This window comes from Perognathus longimembris, chromosome 8 (genome assembly GCF_023159225.1).
Source record: "Perognathus longimembris pacificus isolate PPM17 chromosome 8, ASM2315922v1, whole genome shotgun sequence".
NCBI classification, from domain to species: domain Eukaryota; kingdom Metazoa; phylum Chordata; class Mammalia; order Rodentia; family Heteromyidae; genus Perognathus; species Perognathus longimembris.
This window is the reverse complement of record NC_063168.1, coordinates 75,471,071-75,496,637: the sequence shown is the minus strand read 5'-3', so window position 1 is coordinate 75,496,637 and position 25,567 is coordinate 75,471,071.

The following is a 25,567-nucleotide window of genomic DNA, read 5'->3' as shown; positions in this document are numbered from 1 at the left end:
TCACCGGTTCCTGGCTTACTCCTTGCATTGTTTGTTTGTTTGCTTATTATTTATTTACTGGTTGTGGGGCTTGAACTCAGAGCCTAGGCCCTGTCCCTGAGCTCTTTTGCTCAAGGCCAGCACTCTACCACTTTGAGCCACAGCGCCACTTCCTGTTTTCTGGTGCTTCATTGGAGATGAGAGTCTTATAGATTGTCCTGCTTGGGCTGGCTTTGAACTGCGATCCTCAGATCTCAGCCTCCTGAGTAGCTAGGATTACAGGCATGGGCCACTGGCCTGGCCCCATCCCATATTTTTAAATTTAAAGCAAGTTTGAAAGAACTGTGTGTAATTCTACCTCAGATTCACCCTGCTGTTCCCTCTTTTGCCGGCTCTGACCAGCCTCTTGCCCCAGCCGCCTCCAGAGTCTCAGTGGCCCTTCTTTGGCGAAGTCCCCATGGCAGACTTCACGCAGCCCAGGTCTCTCCCACAATGCCTCTCGTCTGGCTTTCTGGACACCCCCTTCCTCCAGTTCTGCCTGTCACTCAGTGGTCAGCCTTCCTCGCGGTCCTGGGTGGTTCTCTTGTCTCCTGAACCACTCTACGCCCGAGCAGCCCAGTGCTCAGCTTGGGTCCTCTGGGCTTCCATTTCTTGGCCTGTTGCTATGGCGATCTCCCCCATCTCCATCTGTTTAAATATATCTCCCTGTTAAGAACACCTGCGATTGTGCTCTGCGTTTGTGTGGTCATTTGCCAAGCAATGTCTTCTGTTCAGTTTCCACAATACCTCTGCTCCTTACACGCACCCAGGACCCAGTCTCTACTGCCCGCCAGCCCTCTACGTGTCTTCTGCTGTCTGCTCATGTTAGGAAGTGACGGCTCCACCTACAGAGGTGCTAAAGTCAAGCACTCATTTTCTCATTGGTCTGTCTGTCTGTCTGTGTCACCTGGTATCCAAATATCACAGATCCTTTTTGTATCTCCAGTCTTAGCATGAGGTCTTTCTTTCCACTTGCTCTCTGCTCTCTGGCCTCTGACTGCGTGGTCATGGCCCCTTTCCATCCCCTCCCCAGAGGAAGCACCTGAGAAACGCCTGGATGTCCCAGCCTCTTCCGTCCAGTCTGAACGAATTCCACCTTGGACCGACCCACCAGGCTACACCCCTCCTGCGTAGACTTCTTGTTCTCTTGGCCTGCCTTTTGTGCATGTGTGTGTTTGGGGGTGGGGATCAAGCCCAGGGCCTCTTGAACGCTAGACAAGCTCTCTACCCCCGAGTGGCCCCATCTGCACCCCGCAAGCCTTGCATTTTAGCCAGCACTTTCCTACCTGAGCACTACACGACTACTGTTCACTGCTCTTTGCCGCATGTGTTGCGTGCGGCCTTGATATGGCTCTCATCCCAGAGCCTCGAATGGGGACTCCCGCGTAGCAGGTGCTCCGTGACTGTCTGTTGGGTGAACTTAAGAATGCACTGAGGGCAGACGAAAGAGGACCTGAAGTCTAGTCTTAGATAGGAGGTCTGAAATAGTAACAAAGCCCGGGCTCGCGTTTGCTGAACATTTTCTGACAGAATCACAGGCTTTGGGGAAACCAGAGCCAAAGAAGCGGTTTTAGGAACGGGTTAGTCTGACTTGGGAGAAGCCTCAGTCAGAGAGCTTGAGTCAGGGCGGGCTCGCTGTCCTGGTGACTTGTCATACTTGGAATCCTGCTTGCGGCTGGCCGGCCTCCCCTGCAGTCTCCCCGTGGGCAGCGCCCGTGTCCGCGGCTCGAGAGGGTGCTCCCAGCCCTCGGGCTTCTGCCCCCCACGCCACCTGCTGCTTCTCCACCTCACGGATGCTCGACACGTCCCGTGTGAGCGTCGAAACCCGACGCGGGCAGCCGGGCGGAAACCAAGCATTCTTCACGCTAAGCCTTAGAACGCTCGGTGTCAGGGAAGACGCTCCTGAGAAACTCACGTATGAAGAGGATATGTAACCACCACGTGAGGTGTCACGAAGACCGTACTGACCGTCTAGACAAAATGAAGGGAGCAGAAGCCTCCCGGACCAGCGGCATCGCCGACACGGGCCGTCCCGTGTCACACAGTGCCAGGTGACACCAGCCACCGACTCCATCCCGCGGGAAGGACGGCGACGCCGGCCAGTGGGGCCGGAACGCGGCCGCTTCCGGAACGTGGCCTTGGGAAATCCAGGTGGGGGGGGCGCTGCTTTCGCTGGGGTAGAGGAAGGAGCGAGAGGTTGTGGCGTTTCCTGTGGATTTGAAGAGAGCGAAGGGCGACCTGAGGGTGAGGCTCACGTGGCCGAGTGTCCACCCAGCGGGCGCCAGGCCATGAGTTCATATCCTGGTTGTGAAGAAAAGGGGGGGCAGAAAGCCTGGCCCCGGGGGGGGGCTGCCCTCCCTGTGAGCTGAGGGTGTGTGTGTGTGTGTGTGTGTGTGTGTGTGTGTGTGTGTGTGCCAGCCTCGGGCTCGTCTTCTCTCCCTTCCGGAAGACTGTCGGCCTTTGGGGAGGAGCACGCTCGAGTGCTCTGACTGTCCACACACAGACACGGGCGTGCAAGGCGTCCGCGGCCTGACTCGGGCTCTGCTGGACACCTGTGCGGCGGGCGGCGAGTGCTCAGAGCAGGGGCGGAGCGGCGGCCGGAAGTGAGCGCCACCCCCTCCCCCCTGCAATGTCCCGCCATGCCCCCCCGCCCCCCCTCCCCCCCGTCAGCGCAGCGTGGACAGGCCCAGGTGCCGCTTCCCCGGGCGAGGCGCTGCGATCACCCAGCCCAGCGGGGTGGACGGGACGGGTCACCGCGCAGCCGGCCGCGTCCAGTCAGCGTGCGCCCGCTCTTCCCCCTCCTCCCTTCCCGGGGCTCTCACAAGAAACGCCTAAACCTCGAAACCAGACGTGGGCGGCTCAGGCGGAAGATGGAGGAGGTCACGGATCTTTTACGGGGAGCCATTGAACAAGAATAAAGACCCCACAACCGACAAGCCTGCGTGCCATGCCTTTCCACGCGTTCACGAGCGAGGTTCAAGAGGAGAACCCGACTGGCATGTCACGTCTTGTATCTTCGGCTATGCGAGGAGGAAAGAAGCCCACGGGAAACACACATCCTTTCTTCCCAGCCGATCACTCTGTCGATTAAGATGCTCCACCATCTCTATCAAAGTCCTCTTCTCTCCGGTCACGTCAGAGATCTAGCCTTCCCTTCCAAAGCTCAGAGCCCGTTTCTGTGAAGTCAGACAATGCAAACCTCAGGATTCCGCCCGAGTTCTCTTCCACACTGCCCACTCCGGCCAGGACCCACGCCCCGCGCTGTCCCAGAAGCTGTCCCCGCACCTGGCGATCCCCGGGGCGAGTGTGTGACACCAGCTTCCGCGACGACCCGTTCTGAGGTTCTGCATTGGCCGTACGTGGTACTTGAGGTGGCGATCCACGCACCACCCCGGCGCCGTGCCAAACAACTCCACCGAGGGAGCCCCAGCAGAGAGCACAGGACCTGAAGCCAGCGGAGGCCTGAGCAGAGTCTCACTCCCTGGCGAAAGTCTGAGGAATAACTTTATTCTCAGGGACTCGGCAGGGTTAAGACAAAGTACCCGCCTGACAAGATCCTTATGGAATTGTGACCTGACGTACTTGAAGGTCGCCGTGCCCTCTAAGTCGTGGTGTTTCGGGTATCCGTTGTGGGTGGGGTCCCTTCGGTCATTGAGATGTCCACAGACGGTCCACAGGTCTCCAGCGAACACCGGCTCTGTGAAGCTCTCTTCCTCTCCTCACGGAGCTGGCATTCTAAGAGGGAAAGGCATCGCAAAGAAAGACATACTTACTAGAGGAAGGGTTCGCAGGGGCCCAGTGACACGAGAAAGGAGGAGAAAGGGGAATTACCTTTGCCCCTATTGACGATAATTGCTCATGGTAAGTGAACAGAGCGTGGCACATTCCGAGCCTTTTATTAAATGACATAAATATTGCTCTGTGGGTTAGTTTAATTGCTAGGCCCTTTATCATGCATGGCTCTGAACCTAGTTTTTGATGGCTCGTTTTTACGGTCTCAGTGATGACACCGAAATCGGTCTCATCTCCCTCTTGTGCTCACCATCACCAAGTTTTAAATTAAGATATCTTTCCTTCTGTGTTTATTGGCGCGGCAGCCCTGTGTCGCCCAGTATATCTCGCTTCAACTCATTCCCAGCCTTCGGTCTTAAACGTGATCGGGTCATTTCCCGGGGCTGTGGTCTCTCCAAGGACAGCTTCTTCCCTAGGCCTCGCACCCCGGAGCTGCTGGCCTCTTCACAAAGCTCCCCCTGGTCTGTTCCGCCCCCTTCCCTGACCTGCTTTCTCACGTCGGTCTCTCTTACTCTTTCCCGGAGGGTTTGTGTTGTTGTTGGTGGTGGTTGTGGAGCTTGAACTCAGTGCCTAGGCCCAGTCTCTGAGCTCTTCTGCTCAAGGCTAGAGCTCTACCACTTGGAGCCACAGCTCCACGTCCGGTGTTTGAATGGTTAATTGGAGATAAGCGTCTCTCAGGGACTTTTATTGTCAGGGCTGGCTTTGAACCGTGATCCTCAGATCTCAGGCTCCTGAGTAGCTAGGATGACAGGCGCGAGCCGCCTGTGCCCGGCTGTCCCCGAGACTTTGAAGTCATGCGATCTGCCTGTGCGTTTGCTCTTCTTGGACAGAACTCAGGCTGATTTTATCACCCACTTCCTTCCGGCCCTGCTCGGGCTGCTCCTCCCTTCCCTACCTGTTTCCGGCACTCAGGTTGTGCCCTGCACCCCTTTCCCCTTCCCCCACCTCTCGGAGAGCAGCCTTGGAGGGCAGGAAGGCCGTTCTGGGGCTGGCATCTGGCCTAGAGCAGGTGCCCGCTGGAAGCCAGAGGCCTTCCGGGGACAGCGCCATTCCGGCCCCTTCTGTCTTGCGTGTTGTTTTCCAGATGGAGCCGCGGGCTCAGTTCCGAGGTGTTCATACCTCACTCTCGGCACTCCCACACAGACCGAAGGCCCACGCGTGCTGAGCAGCCAGCTCACGCGTGAAGGAGGCAGCCCCACGGACGGCATTGCTTCTCCTTTCTGCTGCTCCGCTTTTAAGTCCCTTTGCATCTCTTGTCATTCTGGTTTAATGTAACGCCAATGTCATTTCATTTTCCTAATCGTATGTCATGATTTATGAACAGAAATGGGCTCACAGTTTACACGTCTTTCTTAAACAAGCTTAAGTGCACACGTACCTATAAGTACATACGTGTGTACACACGTATCTATTCCAAGGGTGAGGAAACATAAGCAGACTTTATTGTTAGGGTCAGGGCCCCTGGCTTTATCCCCACTGCTTCTCTATGGCCGGTTAGTGAATCTCCCCATAATTCAGTTTGTTATCTGCAAAATGACAGGGTTGAGTTAAGTTGCTAAGGTTTCCTGTCACTTTAAAAGACTGTGATTTTTTTTCCTCCTACAATTTGAACGTGGTTTTCAAATTTACTTGATGGTTATGTACGATCGGATCCCACTGGGAATGCGTTCAAGCCCATTGTACTTGGAAAAATCACGTGGAACTTTTACTCAACGCCAAAAACATCTTAATTACCTGCTGTCTTTTAAAATATTCTTCCCAGTGGACACATATTGGCAGGGGGCTTCTAGAGGTAAGAAGCCAGAGAGAGGGAGGAGCAGACAATTTTCCTAAAACCCTGCATCTCCCTTGCAATTATTTCTGTTGGTTTGCGCAGTTTTATTCCCCAAACCTGTTTCCCTAATTAAGCAAGAAAGCCTTTTGGCAAATGCAGACGATGTAAAAATGAAAAATAATCAGCATAAAACTGTCTGGTGAATGCTGCTCCGAGCGCAGACCTGCGGCTTGCAGTAGGGGCCGGGCCTGTCTCAGAGGGAATGGCGACCGCGCACGGGTTTGTCTTTTTTGGCAAAGCCAGGAGGACACACCTGCAGCTGGAGAGAGCTCAATTAGAGCGAAAGCATTCTGGACCACCAATAGGCATTTGTTTATCAGCAAATAAGTCTCATTGGCTTTTCTGCTTTTTTAAAGGTCCAACTCACAGAAAATCAGGCATGGGTAAACTAGCACTGAGTGAAAGACATTTGATTATATATATGAATACTACATACACATATATGTATATATATATTATCTATGCTATGCTATATTGCTATATTCTGGTACTAGGGCTTGAACTCAGGGCCCCAGTGTTGTCCTAAGCTTTTCCACTCTAGGGTGGTTCTCTACTACTTGATCTGTCGCTCCATTTCCAGCTTTTTGGTGGCTCATTGGAGAGGAGAGTCTTACGGCCTCTCCTGCCTAGACTGGCTCAGAATCATGGTTGTTAGATCTCCGTGTTCCGAGTTGCTGGGATTACAGGTGGGAGCCACTGGCGCCCAGTTCTTGGTCATTGTTTTCCTTTCTCCGTGTGATCCCTTCCTACGGTGAGTAAGACAACGTCTACTCTTCCTCTAGGAAATTGTGTGCAGGCGTGGTTTCCATGTCGTCTCATTGTTGGCCTCATCTTCCTCCACCTTGCCCGATCGCGCAATCCGACAGGGGGGTCCCCCGCTTCCCGCTCTGCTGTCCGGTGCGTGGGTCCACGCCGAGCCCGCTGCCCCGCCCTTCCTGGCCTGGCCGAGCCTCACAGGTCCTGCTGTGGCTCCGCAGAGCGCGTGCCTGGCTGGGGGAGGCCGGCCCTCCCCATCTCCCACGATGAGACACAAGCCTGGAGCGGCTCCTTCGGCAGCGATCGCTAAAGGCGCGGCGAGAAACACCAACTGCTCCAAGACGCGGAGAAAGGCTGGTTGCATGTCGTTAACTGCAAACAAATGCACTTTATATTTCTCTCTTACATTTTGTTGGGAACAGCAGGAATAGTACAGAACGAGATAGAAGTTCAGCTGCGGGGAAGGATCAGCGCTGGTGGGGCAGGGGTGGGGGCCCTGGGCAGCGCCCCCTCCTCAGCCCTGGGGGCGTGGCTCATCTCTAGCTCTAGGTGGCTTCCTGCAGGTCCCCCTGCCGGGGTGGCTCCGGATTTCCACAGTGGCTCCAGGTTCCACTGCAGAAGCCGTTACATCTAACGGGAAAGCAGACGCAGCAGAGCCACACCCCTTTCCTGCTGCTGCTCCTTGTTTGTGCACACGTAGGAAAGCCCGCGAGGCACGGTGCTTCTTGCTTAGTAAATGTGAGTTGGAGTTCATTCACGTCTGCTGAAATGCATTGCCTTTAAAGTTAAAACTCACACTACTACTTAAATCACTGTCTTAAAAGAGCAAGGAGGACAATAATTATTAGTGCGTGCTGCATGATAACTACTGAAAATAACCCCCTCTTGTTGACACTAGGATGCTGGCAATGACCTTCCTCTGAGCCCGGAGCTCTTGGCACCGAGCTGTGAACAGGAGGAGGAAGAGCCAGTGGCTTTCCTCTCACAGCTGTGGCGCATTCCGAGACCAGGGCAACTTTGTTCTCCTCTCCCCTCCTACTCTGATTCCGCCCATCCTTGAAAGACGGACTGCCCAGGACTGCGAGGGTTTAAGTGGATGCAGGTTCAGCTTCTAGTGGATGGCACTGCACCGGCCTCTCTCTCTAGTGTGCTTTGCTGGGTGAGCTGCGCTGCCGCACAGGGCTTGGCACAGGGAAGATGTACAGGCGTGAGCTTCTTTGGGGAACGACCACTGACTGCCATGGTAGATCTTGGTTGCAGAAAGTGCTAAGAAAGACCGCTCCTCAATGCCATCTTCTGACTGCTAATCCTTTCTCTCTCTCGTTCGCTGTTATTTACGATCTTTCTTTCAAAATACACATGGACACACACACCCCAGTCACTTGTATCTACTTACTTATGTAAGATACACAATCATGCTTGTGTACTGAGTGCTTTCATGTACCTCCATGAATGCATTCATACATACAGGATGACTCTGTGTAATTGTGTGACCTAAACGTCTGACTTTCTAAACTCAAGCTCAGTTCTCTTTAGGTAACTATGACAAGGTAAGGGCTCAATTTAAATATAGATTATGATAAACCATTAGTCCACATCAGTCCATGAATCCAAAGTATACTCCCAGTCAATTCTTTTTCAACATGTGCTTTTATCAGGAGACTCATTGCTGCTAATTATTCTTATTAGAATAATATTCTTAGGAAACCAAACAATTTAAAGATGTCATTGTGTAAATCTCAACATGCAACAATGTAAGAGTTCACTTGAGAACTTTATTAATTCCCAGTGCAGCAGGTAGTCTGACTAGAGGTCCATCCAGGCCCTGGTGGCCTTGGCTCTCTTGTTTGGTAGGGGAGGCTGGGTGGGAACAGCCGCTTTTGCTTTTAATGGTGGGAAGGAGCTACTTTCAAGAGATGGCCTCCTGGAAGGAGATGAGCTACAAGACAGAGAAGTCATCACCCCAAGGAGAAAGGGACTTTGGTTTGGTTTCCTCCTAGCAAGCAGAAATCAGTGGCTTCCCTTGCATCCTACATTACCCATGCCAAAGAACAAACTGTCTGGTGCTGTTGTTGTGCTGACTTCTTCATTTTTATGTGTTTCGTTGTGGATATTTCAAACATTCAGCTATAAGCAACTTTTTTTTTTTTTTGGCCAGTCCTGGGCCTTGGACTCAGGGCCTGAGCACTGTCCCTGGCTTCTTCCCGCTCAAGGCTAGCACTCTGCCACTTGAACCACAGCGCCGCTTCTGGCCGTTTTCTGTATATGTGGTGCTGGGGAATCGAACCTAGGGCCTCGTGTATCCGAGGCAGGCACTCTTGCCACTAGGCTATATCCCCAGCCCTATAAGCAACTTTTATTAGGATAAATGAGGAAACGAGAACAAAAAGCAACCTTCATCCTCTTCTTTTTTTAAATAAATTTTTTTTTGGTGTGTGTGGATCATACTTGATCAGAACTCCAGAGTTCTAGCCTGGCGCTGGTGGCTCTCATGCCTGGCACTGGAGTTACAACCATGGTGATTCCAGGTTAGCCAGGACAGAAGAGCTGGGATTACGGGTGTGAAGCACAGACCCAGCCCCCAGCCCCTGACGTCTTGGAGTTCTGGTGTCTATAGGCAAGAGAAGAGGAAGGAAAGGAGAGGGAGGGAGATGGAGACGAGGTTCTTTCCTTGCCCTTTTGTTCTACTAGGTCTCTCAGCTGACCCAATGGTGCCCTGACGTTGCGAAAGGGTGAACCTTCCTCACTCAGCCCACTGTTTCAGGCACTGATCTCTCTGGAAGCATCCTCACAAGGCATACTCAGAAAGGATGCCCCAGCTGCCAGGCTATCCCCGAATCTGGGAATGTCAGGACCAGAATGAACCAACATACCTGTCCCCTAGGTGTCCCAGTCATCCTGCAAGGTAGCCAGTGCTGTCCTTCCTACAGAGTTCACTGAGAAGCCCCAGGCTACGTGAATGACACTCAGGCATGGGGGAAGAATGTCCTAGAATGCATCCACTGCCTCCGAGGCCTGCACTTTTCTCAATACCAATAACTGACTATCAATAATTGGGTATCAATATCAATGACGCACCATCAATAATCCAGCATCAACAATTCTTTACATTCAGTGTAAAATGTGTTGGGGTGTGTGTGTGTCAAAAGATACCCTACAAAGCAGTATGTGAGGCCAGTCAATTACACAGCGTCGTTCATTTTACATTGATGGGAACTGAACCCAGGACCTCCTGTATTTGGGCTCCTCTCTCTAACACAAGCTCCTCCTTTCCGAAGATGATATCTCACTGGGTAGCCCAGGCAGGCTGGCCTTGAACTTAAGATCTTCCTGCTTCGGCCTCCCAAGTTCCGCGATTACAGGCGTGAGGCGCGGCAGGTGGCTACAGAGCCATGTTCAGCGCCGCTAACTCCGTCTGTCCGCTTCCCCTCCACGCAGCGCGGGCCTGCCGGCCTGGCTCCTGACTCAGGAACCGCAGTTGGGTTTGTTGAGTCATCCACACTTCATTTCCATCCAAACCACAGCGTCCGCTGGCTCAGCCTTTGTCCTTTCAGGAAAAGTAATTGAGAAGAGGCCAAGACAAACAAAAGCTGGGGTGACTGCGGCGGCAGCCCCCCCTCCCGTCCCCTCCCGACAGCGAGCGGCCTCAGGTCTGGTCCACAGACCCTCACGTGCCAGCCCGGTCCTGGCGTGCTCACCTGTACCCACCCCCACCGAGGGGTGGGGGGGTGGGGGTGGGGGCAACCCACCCCCAGCCCCGCTGCAGCCCCGCCCACTCGTGTGTCCATAGAAACCTGGTTTTAAGCACTTCTCCCCCGTGGCTTAGAAGTGTGGTTTATTGTTAACCAGCTTCCGTGCTTTCCTTCTCGTCCGGGAGGATTTATTAGTGAGCGGACGTCGTGCAGATGATGATGGATGGGGCCACCCCGGTCCCCGAGAAAACGCATCGACCTCGCAGAACTCGCGTTCTGACCTGCAAAGGTCAGGCCGGAGAGGCGCGGACGCGCTGGCGGGGGCCGAGCTGAGAACATGGACCTGCGGAGACCGAGCCTCGCCAGGCCCCCCCGTGACCTCTCCCGTGCCTCGCCAGGCCCCCCCCGTGACCTCTCCCGTGCCTCGCCAGGCTCCCCCGTGACCTCTCCCGAGCCTCGCCAGGCTCCCCCGTGACCTCTCCCGAGCCTCGCCAGGCCCCCCCGTGACCTCTCCCGAGCCTCGCCAGGCCCCCCCGTGACCTCTCCCGAGCCTCGCCAGGCCCCCCCGTGACCTCTCCCGAGCCTCGCCAGGCCCCCCCGTGACCTCTCCCGAGCCTCGCCAGGCTCCCCCGTGACCTCTGGCGGTGTCTCCGAGCTGAGCCGTCCGGAGGCCTTTGTGACTCCGAGTGATGGAACCACGGAGGACGTCAAGCTCATCTCTTGCCTCCCGATTCTGTGTGCATTCCCGGGGTGACAAAGGGACAGCCCTTCGGGCGGGTGACCTCGCTCTGCTGGCGGCGAGAGGCGTTTCTTCAGTCCCACGACACCCAGAGCTGGAAGTGCTGGGTGAAAGCAGAGGGGAGCCCGGGCCGCACGGCCGCCCCCGCCGCCGTATTTAATTGCGAGAGACAAGCGGGCCCTTGGCGGAGAGCGTCGATAAGAGGACCTTTGTTTCCTGGGCTCCGCTGGGGTGATTGGGGGTAGGAACACGACCGATGGTATTGATGGCGCTCTTCATTCTCATAATGTCTCCCGATTTCCCTGACCATTTTACACTCCGAGTGGGAAAGACGGAGTTCCCTGACCCCGGGGGCCGGAGCCCGTCCTCCCCCTGACAGGCGCCATCCATCTCTGAGTGTCGCCGCCGCTGGCCAGGTCGCGGGGCTCACCTGCGCGCACGCCGCCAGCCGGGCCACGGTTAAAGGCAATCGATCGCTGGGACGATCCCTTCCCCGGCCCCCTCCGTGGCGAAGCCCCCCTGCCCGGGCAGCGCTGTGGGCCGGGCCCGCGGGCAGGGCGCCGCTCCTGGGAGACAGGAGGCTCGAGGCACGAGACGCGAAGTCTTAACGGCGTTCGGTTTCCAGCTTCGGGCTTCAAGCTCAGCTTCCTCCCGCAGTTCTCTTAGCCGTTCTCTGCCTCTGGGTACCGCTTCCGAGCACATTTCCTGTGCCCCTCCGCTGAGCCTCTCCCCCAGGGCTTCTGCTGCAGCCTCTGGGTGAGCGGGAGGAGAAAACCAGGGGGTGACCGGGGTGGGGGGGGGTGGGGGGGGGGGGAGTGGCGCTGCCTGGCTGTCCTGGTCGCTTTGGAAAGTCATAGCAACATTCAGTCGGGGCTGAAAAGCTGTATTATTATTATCATTATTATTGCTTTCGATGTTTAACCTAGCTGGGGAAATCTGTGGGAACGGGGAAGGCTTTGCCGTCTCCTTTTGAACTGGTGACGAGAGGATTTGCGTCCTGACACAGGAGCGACTGCCGTCTGTGGGGTTGGGAGGCCAGGCACGGGGCGGGCTGGACACAGAGCGACTGCCGCCCTGGCCGCCTGCTTCCGGGGGCTTCTCCACGGCTTCTCTGCTTTGTGGAAAATCCCACTGGAGTTGTCACAGAAGCTCCTGGCCCGTGAGCGTTCCTCCACCTGCTTTCTAAGGAGGAAGCACGGCGGGCAGCAGAGGGGGGAGGGGAGGGGTCACTGGCGGCTGGGCGGGTTTGGGCCGGGGGGGTGTGGGCTTGGGGAAGGCGGGACGGACGGGCGGACGGGCAGCCCCGCAGGGGGCAGAGGTCAGGGCAGCCCCTCCGCGCGCTTCCTCCTCTCAGCTCTGAGAAGGCCCCGGAGAAGCCCTCGAGCACCACGATTCCTGGCCAGATTCGCACTCTGGACCTAAACTTTAGAAAAAGGGCGGAGGTGCCGCGGAAAGGTTTCCCTTTGGAGAACGCACGCGCGCGAGCCGCTCCCCTTCCCGTCCGTCTGGACGGGCGCTGTGTCCTCCGTCTCCGCCGTGTCAGGCCCGTGGGAGCGTGGGACCCAGTGTGTAAGGAGTGTGCTCATTTATGGCGCGTGGCGTGGCGTCGGCCGGGTGTACAGAGCCGTCGAGTGTGCATCATGTGTTTGTGTGTTTGTGTGTGTGTGTGGGGGGGGGCATGTTGGAAACCTTTAAACTCCTCACCCAGTTGATTTTAAACGGTTTGGACATGAAGCCAGCATATATGCGGTGAGCTATGGTTTTCCTCACCCCGGAACAACACTAAACACATTCACGTTTCTTTTAGAGATGAGGAGTCTTTGCCACTCCACGTCCGCTCCCGCAGGCCGGTGCTCCCGCCCCTCCTCCCGTCACTGAGCACCCCCTCCCCCCCCCCCCGGCACCGTCTGATGGGGTCCAGCCACTATTTTCACACACGCATGCAACCTGTGTCGACCCTCTTTACTCCCTCTTCGCCCTGTCCTTTTGCCCTTCCCCAAGCTGCTGTATCCCCCTCCACAGCTCTCCCTTTCCCATTCGTGTCATTTCCCTCAAAGTCTAGATTCCGCATGGAAGGGAAATGCACAGCCTTTGTATTTCTCCGTCTGGCTTATTTCACTGGACGTAATGATGTTCAGCTCTATCAATTTTTCTGCACACAGTATAATTTCATTCTTTTATACGGCCAAGTAGTACTCCATTATGTAGACTGAGTCCATGTTCCTTGCCCATTCATCAGCTCATTTGCACCTCGGCAGATCCTATAACCTGACTGTGGTGATGTTTGTTGCTCCAATCATGGTTGCACAGTTATCTTAGCTTACATTCCCTTGACCATTGTTCAGGGTGCGTAGCGGGATCATATGACAGTTTTACTTTTACTCCTGTGAGAAACTTCCAAACTGAATTCCATAGAGGTCACACTAATTCACATTCCAACCAACAGTGCAGTGCGGAAGGATTCCTCTCCTTGCATCTTCCCTGACGTTTGCGTTTGCTGTTATTTATTTGAGACCTGTCTCCCTCCCTCCCTCCCTCCCTCCCTCCCTCCCTCCCTCCCTCCCTCCCTCCCTCCCTCCCTCCCTCCCTCCCTCCTCCCCCCCTCCCGGGATGGAGTATGTTACAAAGTCAATGTTTCTCCACGCATGCCCCGGATGTGAGTCGCTGGGGAGGGGCAGAGGCTGTAGCAGGCCCAGGTGCTTCTGGAGCACAGAATCTGGGTGGGTCGTGTGTGAGCAGGTGAGAACCGGCTTCCTCCACACCCCACCAGCCCACAACGACGGCCTGGCCTTTCCGTGGGGACTCTCTTCCTCCCCTCACAGTTATTTGGGGGTTCTAGAGGTCTGCATGACAGCAGAGCAAGGGTTTCCTGTTTTACAACTTTTGCAGCCCGGGAATCCCCAGCTAACGGATCCCATTTCAAACCCGGGTTTAAACGTTTGGAAAATCTTCCTCCGCCGAGATGCCGTGGGCGTTCCCTGAACGCGAGTTCGGTTTCCTCTTTAATCTTCCTAGCCATTAAAAATGCCTGAAATCTGAGGAGTTAAGCAGTTTTCCTTCCAGTACACGCACCCCGAGGAGACGTATTACTTTCTGTACAGTAAGGGTGGCACTGCCCCAGGGAGAGAGAGAAGTCCTGTACATCGTTCTTGGAGAGGCAGCAGCCCTCCGAGGTCCCGCCCAGGAGGCGATGGACCCACTGACCTCCAAAGGGGGCTTTCACGGATGGTTGACAAATGACAAATGACAAATGGCAGCTCACACCCTCTGTGGGTGGGTCGCACAGTCTCGGTGCAGGACCGTCACACTGCTGGGCCTTTGCTAGCTCTGCCCCCCACTTTCTCCCCCCCCCCCCGCGGGCTGCCGGGGTTGCCAGCCATTCCTGTGCATCTCCAACGCCTTCACATCCAGCCGTGGATTTGTCACCGGCGGTCGCTTTATTAATGCTTGCTAATCAAACGGACCATGGTAACGTTTCAAATCAAGTGTCTTTTTGGCAGCTGTTTTTTTTTGTTTAATTTTAAATAATATCAGATATTAGAAAACATGCTGGGGTAGAGGGGAGACCTCTAACTGTGTCAATCCGAAGCGGATTTGGGTGTCTGATATCTGAGATGGCGTATTTTAACAGCTGGAGGGGCCTCGGAGCACCAGCCTTGTGTTTTACAGCAGTCCGACAACACCAGATTCGTGGAGTTAGCAACGAGGAGGAGTTCCAGGCCTGTGGAACCCAGTGACCACCGTACGCACTCCATCTTGAGAATTCAGGACAACTGGAAACAAAAGGCACCCATAATTCTTTTCCATTTTAAACCTCTTTATGTTAATAGGGACATTTGCTTTGTGTAAATGCTTTGGTTCTTTTTTTTTTAAACAAACAGTCATTACCTTTTTCTACAATGTTTTGCTTATTAACCCTGGTATAAGATACATGGTTTTCCAACATAGTTAGCTGTGTAAGTGTTTTCGGATGTCTGAAATAGTCCTCAGAGAATGGCCCGACATTTTCTCAGCCAAGTTTGAGGAGACTACTAAGGATAAAGGAAGACGGAGATGGGGATTGCTTTCCCCCGAGTCTGGCTTTCGGCGGGAGTGAGAGTTCCCATCTTGAGAGGTAAACGAAAGTCACATCTGCCTCAACTTCCCGGCAGGAGCGGCCGAGGGGCGGACGCGTCCTCCGTGCCGGGCTCCGCCCTGGCTCCGGCTGTCTGCGCGGAGGAACTGCACGGCACACGGATGCCAGGGCTGGCGGCCCATCATCAGAGACCATTCCCTGCGAGCCGTTCCTGCGAGTCCTGGCTCCGAGGAGCGCCGTCTGTCCGCCACGGACCTGAGTGCACGCAGACGCGAGACGCGCAGTGTGGGTACCGGATGAAGCGGGGTCCCCGGTGGGCTTCCGAGGCCAGGACGAGCCCTGTCCATCGGCCCAGGCGCCTCTCCGGCTGCCAGCTCCCGTCTCTGCCATGTGTTCACGCAGTCCTCCGTGCAGCCCCCGGCGCGTTGCCCAGCAGATGGCTGCGTGGGTGAGGGCCGGGCTGAAGTCGGTAGCGTGCGGGTCTCTGTAAGAACCCCCCTCCCGAGGCCTGCACGGCCTGTGGGGCGGGCAGGTGGGGAGGGGGGCGGAGTGCGCCACCGGCAGGGTCCCCACGGGGTGGGCAGGGGGAGCCTGGGGGTCATTTGGGAGCTGCACCCCAGGGGGACTGAGGGGTCAAGCTCCATCTGAACCAGGGCTCGGCTCCCTTGCCCAGTTCCAGATGGTTGGCTTCTTTTCTCAGTCCGTGCTAACGTTTTCCCACGCAATCTCTGTTCCCTGTCACCGTCCGAGCCGTGCTACAAGGCCGCACAGGCAGCCATCTTTCTTCTCCTCCGCCTTCCGCCTGCCAGTGTCCGCCTGCTCGACTTGAGTCCAGGTCCAGGCCTAAGTCTGCTTGTTCTGACAGCCTTCCACCCCAGCTTCCTCCCCGCAGCTTCCTGTAAAGGCTCACGGGCTGTCACAGACCCGGCTCACACTCAGGTCCCTCCACCTTGGGAGACACCGCTAATCGTCATGTGCCTTCAAGTGATGAAACGGCTCTGTAAGGGCCTCTGTTCTCGGCCCCTGGGGCCCTCGGGACCGAGCGGGGACAGAACCCCTGCTCATTGCCTTGTAAGGAAGGTCGTGATAATCTAGAGAAGTAACTGAAGAAGCAAAGTGTTATGAAAGAATGTTAATTCCCATTGAAGTGGACCCATACCCAAGATCTTTGTAGACTAATCAAAGATCAAATGTTCACCCGGTAAAGTACAAATGATAGTGGCCTAGTTTCTTAAAGATTGTAGGCATGTTTGAAAAGTTAAAAGGAAGCAAAATAGGGGCTGGGAATATGGCTTCGTGGTAGAATGCTTGCTAAGAGTGAATGAAGCCCTGGGTTTGATTCCTCAGCACCACATATACAGAAAAAGCCAGAAGCGGTGCTGTGGCTCAAGAGGTACAGCGCTAGCCTTGAGCAAAAAGAATCCAGGGACAGGCCCTGAGTTCAAGCATCAGGATTGGCATTAAAAAAAAAGGGAGCAAAATGTTTCATTAGAAGGGGATTAGGCTATTATAAGAATGAGGAAACAGAAATTTTAGCAATTGGGTTGTTGAAGTGAGCTTAAAAGAAGACATTCAAACAATTAATGTGTTGAATGACTAGACAAAGCTGATGGAAGACTTAGTGAGTTGGAAGACAAATCTAAAGAAAGTAATCAAAGTGTCAGGAAAAGGCACAGGGACATCACTATGAGAGGAACATGTAGAAATGTGGAGAAAGTCAGGCAGAAGGTCAGCACTTTATGCAACTGAGTAAACAACTCTCAGGCTGGAAAAAAAAGACTCAAGTAGGTAAACTAAAACCCACCGATGTCTATGCCATCATATTAAAACAAAATCCTAATTGTGAGGAAAAAAGAAAAGCCAGAGAGGTTAAGACAGACTAGCCTTCACAATAAGAGCCAAGAAGAAAATTACATGGTAGTCCCAAAGTAAACAGGAAAGCGAAAACCAAGCCGAGCTAGAGTCCCATGGTCCTCTACCTTTGCAGGAAGAAGTGTCCAGGAGCAATAACACTTTTATTTATTTTAACAACAGAATTCAAAAGCACTCCTATCGCCAGCACTAGGACAGGTGTCTGGCAAAGAAGGCAGCAGGGAAGTTCTAGGTGCAAAGTGTTGGGATAACATTAAATGAAAAAATCCAGACAGCACTCATATCTTGGTGTGTGAGGCTCTCGGGGACGGCTCCCGGGTGGGAACATCCGTGTATGGAGACACTGATCCTGTCAGACCACGTTTCCAGAGCTGAACCTCACGGAGTGACCTCCCACCCTGGCAGGACTCACCGGGTTGTCTGTCTGTTCATGCTTTCCTCCAGCTGTCTGGCCAGGCCTGGTTTTCAGGCACAGTGCAGTGGTAGGGTCAGGCTGCCCTGCCAGTCGCTTCCCTGCTGCGCTCAAGTCCCGCTTGGAGACGCGTGGCTGGGCGCTGAAAGCCCTCGCTGGAGAGTCAGCATCTCCGCGAGCAGCTCATACACCCGTGGCCCTCGGCACCAGTCTGGCGTGAATTGCCGGGTCTGGGACACGCACACTCCTGGCCCGGGGGCCTGTGACCATGTGGCTGAGTGAAGGCGTGACACCCCCAGCCCGTGGGCTTCAGCCAGGACAGCTGCGTGGGGCTCATCCCCCCCGCAACGCGTCGTGCGTAGAGCGGCCAAGCCTCCCTCCCTGAGCTTTAGCCTACAAGAGGAAGAGAGGAGCTCGCCCCCCCATGCGCACCTGGGAGAATCACCCCAGAAGCGCACCGGCACAGGGAGGATTGTCTCCTAGCACCCACTCAGCGCGGAGCATTTGTTTATACACTGCCTCATGCCTGTCGATAGAGAAAACCAAACAAGCCAACAGGATGCTCTGGCAGGGAGTGAGTTCCTCGTTCCCGGAGGGGTTTGTGGGAAGGACTTTAGGACAACGGATTGCGTACTTACGGACCAAGACTTGCCCAGGACTGGTTCAAAACTCCTGCAACTACAGTGGCCGTGTGAATGTCGTGGGGGTGACGTACACCGTGCAGGCTGGGTGTAAGAGTATAGCACCCCAAATTCAGAGGGGGTAGGAATCATCACCACGATGGCATCTCGGATTGGGCTTGTCGGATTTTGGAGTGGGTCAAGAGGAGCCTGGTTTTACATATTGATAATGAATTTAAACGGGAGACAGTGAGAAGCAGGGCCCGAGCCCTTGTTCAGAGGGAATTCCCAGCGACGTGGCCCCCTGACCCTCAAGCCCACTAGCCTGCCCGAGGAGGTCGCTGAAGATGAAGCCGTTTATCCGTGGCTCAGGTGAGTTGACCATTTCAATATGCTGAAATACTGTTTTGTCCACAGAGTGGTAGTTTGATGCCTTTGTGTGGTTCTTAAACTGGAATACTCAGTCCTGAAGAATACGTTCTATACCATTACATTAAGATGGTAATTGTCCGTCTTCAGGCCTTGCGTGATTTTTTTTTAAAAATTCAAATAAAAGTTAATGGTGCTGGCAGCTTTTGTACCATTCCTTTGAAGTGAGTCACTGGAAGGAAAATGTTTTCTTTTGGTTAACTCGGGGTTTCCAGCGATTAATGTCTCCTTTCATGAGTACAAGTAAATTGTAAAGAAAGTAAGCTGTTATTCATGCGTGTGCGTGCGTGCGCACACACACACACACACACTTAGCCACACCTCTCTCAACCTGGGTGACTCTACCTGATCTCTAGACTCTGCTCCTGCAATGTGGTAGAACCCGATTTCCCCATGTAAACCTCCGCTCGGATCCCAAGGTGGCTTGCGCGGAGCTGAAAGGCTCAGCCGGCGTTCTCTGATGCCAGGACCCAATTTCACTGCGTGCGACACGCCCTAGAACTCGACTTCTGGGTTTAGACTTTAAATCATCCCAACACTACCTGGCAAATACAGAATCCCATCTCTATCAGAGTTTAAAACTGTCAAACAGCGTGACAAAAACCCAGCCCCCCACAAGGAGAGAGATTGCTTTTTAGCCCTCTATAGGGGCAGAACATTCCAGAGGCTGGTGGAAAGTACTGGAAAGGCTCAGGGTCTCCCAAGATCATGACCATGGAAGACGGGGCGCGGTGCCCCACTGCTGCGCGGGGCCTCAGCTCTGCCCGGGGAAGGACGTTGGGACACGAATGTTTACTTAATCTCAGCACGCTCGGGGTCCTCATTTGAGAGCAGACTTGGGACTGTGGTCTGGAAGGAAGACAGAGGTGAACAACGCTGGAACCCAGAGCGCCCGAGGCCCAGAGGCCTTGCTGGGCCCGGACTGAGGAGCCCGGGGGCCTCGAGCCCGGAGGCTGCTGGGCAGGGAGCGGAGGACGGGCAGGCTCTGCACACAGCACCCCTGGAACGCGGGGACTGGCCTGGCTCCCCCAGGCTTCCGAGAGGGCTACGACTTCCATTTCAGTCACAGAAAGATGGAAGCCTACCCTGAGATGCAAACCCCAGAAACCCAGGAATCCCCAGAAACGGAAGAGCAGGAGACAGACTCGTGGCCCCCACTAAAAATTCCCAAGACCTCGACAGTGCTGTCTCTCACCTTTCTGAGCCTCAGAAGTGTTCTTTTTCCTTCCATTCAAGGTGTGGGAAATATCCTGCTCATAACACCACACCTTAGCCTTCCCGGTCCTTCCCTCCTCTCCCCTCCTCTTCCCTCCTCTCCCCTCCTCTCCCCTCCCCTCCCCTCCTCTCCCCTCCTCTTCCCTCCTCTTCCTTCCTCTCCCCTCCCCTCCCCTCTCCCTCTCCTCCTCTTCCCCTTCCCTCCACTGTCCCCATCTGGACGAGCCTGTAGCTGCTGTCTGCCCACCCCGCCCAATCCAAACCCCGGCTCCGTCCCCGGCAAGCCCGCCGTCCCGTCCGGAGCTGCTTTCTTGGTGTTGTGGCAATCCCTGGTAGCGCATCCTCCGGGGGACTGGCGCCCTGGGCAGCCGGAGCTGCGCGTCATTGGGTCCTGGGCCCGGCTTCCCCATGCCCACTTGAGGCAGAGCGCCGGGGGTGTCTGAGTCTCCGTCGGCGGGAAGCTCGGGGGGGTCTGGGCCCAGGTTCTACGGCTGCCCATCTTATCCCGCGACCTGGGTACAGGGGTGCACTGCTCACGGGGCGGGGGGGGGGGGTATGGCAGGGCCGGGGCCAGGTGAGTGAGCACAGCGGCCTGACTTTGCTTCTCGAGGAGGCTGTTCACCTTCAGGCAACTGGAATTCACTCTGAGAGAGCAGGTGGGGTGTGCGGGGCCCTCGGGACCGCCCGAGGCCCTGCTCCCCCTCGAGGCTACTTTGTGACGTCTGGGATTCACCGCAGGCCGGTGTGCTGCCCTCTGCTCACGGGTGGGCGGAGTTGGGTGAGACGGAGGTGACCAGGAGCATCAGGCCCTGGGGCGACTGTCGGCCCGGGATTTGGGGGAGCAATCCCAGGAGAAGCAGAGGGCAGGATCAGCCCCCGTGCCACGCGGGCGAGCGAGGCCTCGCGCGCCGCGTCGCGTCCACGGGCAGGCGGCTCCCGCGCACGCGGAGCCCGCCAGCATTCCAGACACAAAGGAGACCCTCCGTCAACTGAACATCAAGTGTTAAAGCTTACCCAGTGAGACGCCGCATGCATCACCGTGTTGCAATTGTCTTCTAACAAAGTAACTCAGGGTGACTGAAGTACTTAATTCCTCGTCCCAATAATCAGATGTTGGAAATCCAAAGGCTTGAGAAGATAGTTTTTGCACCAGCAAGAATAAAGATCTCGTCACTTTGAGTCATTCATTAACTCCACAAGTTTTCCACAAGTATATTGAGCCTCGCTATCGGGCCTGGAACGTGCAAAGGATTAACAACCCAAGCCCCACTCTTGTGTGGCCTCACGTTTACGACAAGAGGAAGGCGTTCGACGCACAAACACAGACACCTACGCGAGCGTGGTTTCCGCCGAGGGCGATGAAGGTCAAGCGTCCGTGCTTAGAGTGGCAGACGTTCCAAATGAACGCGAGAGCCCCCGGAACCCGAGTCCACGCACGCAGCAAGTGACTGGGACAACGTCTACTTTTTCTCCTTGTTTCTAAACGCTTTTATGGGTGCTGCAGGAGTTTGAACTCACATCCTCAGGCTTGCTAGGCAGGTGCTCCACCGCCTGAGCCACGCCCCAGCCTGTTTTCTGGTGGCTGTTTGTGAGATGGCGCCTCACGGTTCCCCACCGGCTCAGCTTGGGCTGTGACTCGCCTGCTTGTGCTTTCTGCCATCACTTGGATTGCAGTTGCACGTCAGCCCGCCCAGCCTCTTCTGGGGAGATGGGGTCTCTCGAGCTTTGTGCCTGGACTGGCCTCGAACTCTGACTTTCCTCCTCTCGCCTCCCGAGTAGCTGGGATTCTAGGAAGGAGCTACCGGCACCCAGATGTTTCTTTTTCACCCGACCTTTTCCCGTCACTCTGTCTCCATGCACACGGGAGGCTCTCCTGGGTCACGCGCGGCGTCGCGTGACGTCGGAGCCACCTGCCGACCGTGCATGGCTCGTGAGCGCCTGGCAAAGGAGCCGGGCAGGGCTGCATCCGTGTCTGAGCTCAGCCCATCTCGTGGGCGCCTTGCACAGAGCTGCCGATCCCGTGGCTTCACTGGGGAGCTTTCGGGGAGCCGTGGCATGCGCGGAAGAGAGGCGTGGTGGATGTGTGTGTGGTCACATGGTCCACGCACTCATCTGGGTCACAGATTCACACTGCGAGTCGCGTTCAGTTCCCCGGTGCGGGGGGGGGGCTGGGGGAGCCCGGCCACCCACCCTGCCGTCCTCTCTGGACGTGGATGGGACGGGCGGCACGGGGGTGAGGGCACGCGCCGCGTCGTGGGCTCTGTGGTTCACGCGGGGACGTCCCTGAAGAGCTCATGGGCATTCCCGGCGGGAGCCAAGGTTGGGCCGAGTCCGCACCGGCCGCACGTGGACCGAGGCGCAGGGCAGGCCGCGTCCGTCGTTCGCGGAGCGGCCGGAGGAGGAGGAGGAGGAGGAGGAGGCCGGGGAGGCTTCCAGGCGGGTGGGACCTCGCGCTCCGGCGTGGGCGTCAACCGGGCCCCTCGGATTCATCCGCGTGAGCTCCTGAGGTGAGGGTGCAAGGAGGTGACTCTCGCTCTCTCTCCCAGTGAGAATCAAGTGAAACAGTACCCGTAAAATCACCGTGGCCTGAAGGGGGGGATGTCCACGTGGGGGTCCCCCCTGCCTTCGTCGGCAGGCTCGCCCTCCTGGCTCAACAGCATCGTGTCTTCTTCTGACATCCCCAGTATGCGGGGCCGAGCCTGGAAAGCAGCAGGTGCCGGGGGGCTGCCCGGAAGAGCAGCCGGGAGCTGGGGACCCACTTGTGGGGCAGCTGTTGGGGATTAGTGGGAATTTCGGAGGCCCCGGGGCGCCGGGCGGCCGGCGCAGCCCGTGGGTGCAGCCCTGACTCCGCGCCCTTGCCATCGCCATCCCCGCGTCCACACCCGGGCCTGGACCCCGCGCGTCATTCCCGTGACGTGGAAGGGAGGCCCCGCCCGCGCTGAGCGCGCGGGGAGCGGACGGAGGACCACGTGCTCCCGGCCACGTAGCTGAGGGAGGGACAGTGGACGAACGCAGCCACGGGGGACTTGAAACGCACCCCGAACGGACGTCTCCAGGGAGGACCGGCTTCGTGACCGTGGGTCACAGGTTCCTTTGGGTTTGGGACTCTGGGTTCTGTGCCTTTGATTGCATAGCATCTAGGTGGGAGATAATTCTCCTTCAGGAATCGGAAGGAATGATTTGTTGTTTCTAGGCTTGCCTCCAGGAAGTTATTTTGATTTCTTTTTTCATTCTTGGTTTATGGATTGCTTTCTATCTGCTGTGCTGGTGCAGGAACCTGGGGGTGATCTTACAAGGTCTCAAAGCATGTTCCTTCTGCTTTGGTGTCCCGATGGCTGAGATTTTAGGTTTGTGCCACTACACCCAGCTCCACTGCCCCTCCCCCACCCCCTAAAACTCTCTTTTAGGGAGCTCTTTGTCTCTAGCACTGAAGAAATGTGTGTTTATGTCTCCTTTGGTTTGGCAGCCCTGGGGGGACCGCGTCAGAGCCTGACGCACATGTCTTCCTCATGGGTGGAATTGCAGGCTTACCCTGCCGGGTCTGGCTCCGTTATTGACACGGCTGTTGTTAACGTTTTGCACAGGCTAGCCTCCACCTGCCATCCTCCCGATTCCCACTCCTGAAGGATCTGGGAATGCAGGAGCAAGCCACCGTGTGTAGCCAAAATAATGCTTCCTCTTTTTGTTTGTTTTTCCCCAGTCCTGGGGCTTGAACTCAGGGCCTGGGTACTGTCCCTGGCTTCTTTTTGCTCAAAGCTAGCACTCTACCACCTGGGCCACAGCGCCACTTCCCCAGCCCACATTAATGCTTCTTGATGAGTGTATTAGACCATCACTGTTCGAACACATGACACGCGTGTCCTAATGCCTGACGAACGGCTTTTCTCTGTCGTGGACACGTAGCTAAAGTACCCGCGGCTCTGCACATAGTTAGGGCAACGTTCAGGCTCTGTATTTCCCATTGTGAGACTGACCCAGGCTAAGGAGGCTTCAACGCCGTGCAGTTTGGTGATTTTCCCAGAGCCCAGGAGCGTCAGGATTCACCCACGGAGCCCAGGCACACCGTCAGGAGGGGGCCGCGTTCAGCCCGCCTCCATCCCGCCGCCCAGGGCAGGTCACGTGGCCAAGGCCAACGTCACAGGAGCCGGGAAGCTGGCACACGCCACGCACACGCACGCGGCGGAGCGAGAGGAGGCCGCACTGGACAGCCTCCCCCCCCCCCCCCGGGGCACCTGCTCCCGCCTTGGGGTAACTTCAGTCAGGATTTCCTGGACGCCCCCGCTCTGCTCGTCCTCTGAAACGCTCCCTTTCCCAGCGCTGCGCCTCGTAGACTTGCCTTCTGACTTCCTTCCGTTTCTTCTTATCCGACTCGTCCAACAATCCTGCACTTTGCCTTTTGTACTTTCTCACCCCAAAACGATTCATGTAACCATGTCGCCCAGCTCTTCATCTCTGCACTCATCATTTGTTTTGCTTATTTGGCCAGAATTCTGTCCTTTTGATTGATTTATTTTTTCCTCAGCATAATCTCTGCTTCCTCTAATTAAAACAAAACAAAAACTCGGTGTGTGTTGGCCTCTTTCATGTCCGTGGATTTCTTTTGGAATGCTCCATCCCTCTTCATCACGTAGTCGAAGGCGGCGAGAGGCCGGCCTGAGCACCCCCCCCCCCCCCGGCCCGGTGAGGTTTATGGCCCCCCTTCTTTCTGGGGCGTCCTTGGGGACCATGTGCTGTCGGAAGTGCTCGGTTTGCTTCCCCGTTGGCCAGTTATTCTGGGGAGACACTTCATGTGGAGGAGGGTCTTACGGCCGAGGACAACAAAGCTGGGCAATCGGCCTTCCAGAGGCTTCTACTGCACCGTGATCTTGACCCTTTCAAGGCTGTGTCTGCCATTCAAAGCCCCTTTCTGCTGTCACCTGTGGAGAGTCAAATCCTCTGCCCTGTGGTGGCGGCTGGGGGGGGGGGGGAGGGGAGGGCAGGGGGTAGTAGTGGGGGAGGACGGGGGGGGGGGGGGGGGAAGAACAGGGAGAGCCCGGGCCCCCAGGAACCGCCAGTCACTGATTTTTCCCTGAGATATACATAATCGCTGGAGTTTTACCCACTGCAAGTTTAGAATTTGTGTTTGACTTTCTTGGGTCTACATTTATTTCCCACTCATTCATCTTCAGGCTATCTAAATGTAGAGTTGGTCCCACTCCTTCATCCTATTTTATGGGTTTATGGCTATTGACAAATCTTTTAAATGGAGTTTTAGAGGAGGGCTAGGAGGACATAAACATAGGAATCTATGAGCTTAATTCCCCACCTTTAAAGGCATCTTTACTTTGGATTGTTTTTTCTTTCAACCAGATTGTTATTACAAAAATAATAGTAACATTCACTTCAAACATCTTCGACTGCGAAGGTTTGGGGGCAGAAAAAATAATATATCTCACCACAGCCGTTTCTAAGAAGCCTAATCCTTGAAAAGCATAATAAAATGCCAGTTATTGAATTTCCCCTGCAGGTCACACGCTGTCTTAGCTGATTTACATCTATTATACTCGGCCCTCTGCAGGCGGCTGAAGGGTCAGAGGAAAACAGTTTCAAGAAAGTCATTGTGGACCCTCAGCTGATAAGAAGTGAGTTTGTTTGAAATCGAGAAGGAGATTCGGAGACTTTTCTCCACAGTCCAGCTGGATTTTCTACTTGTCAACAAACATCCCTTATAGACGACGAAGGCCAGAAAACTATCAGTGAGAGGGACATGAGGGGGACAATGTCGCGACCTGTGCGTGGAGTAGAACCTCGGTCGTGACTTTCTTCCATTGCGCCTTTCCTCTGCACTGCTTTCTCTCTGTCTTATGGCCAACTCTGAAGGAAAATTCTCAGTGGCGGTTGAACTTCACAAAGAAATCTGGGCAAATTGTTTCCTAAGCATCCGTTACACCAGTGAACTTGCCCTTGAATCTGCTAAGGATGAAATCAGCACTTGCTTATTCCTTCCCTGAGGACAGATGGATTTTATATTTAATAGACTGTAGCCAAACTCACTGGTGAACAGAGTTCAGGTTCTGCTTCTTGTGGTCAGGTTGGCCGAGGTATTTTGGCCCAGGGAAGATTCACCCTGGTTT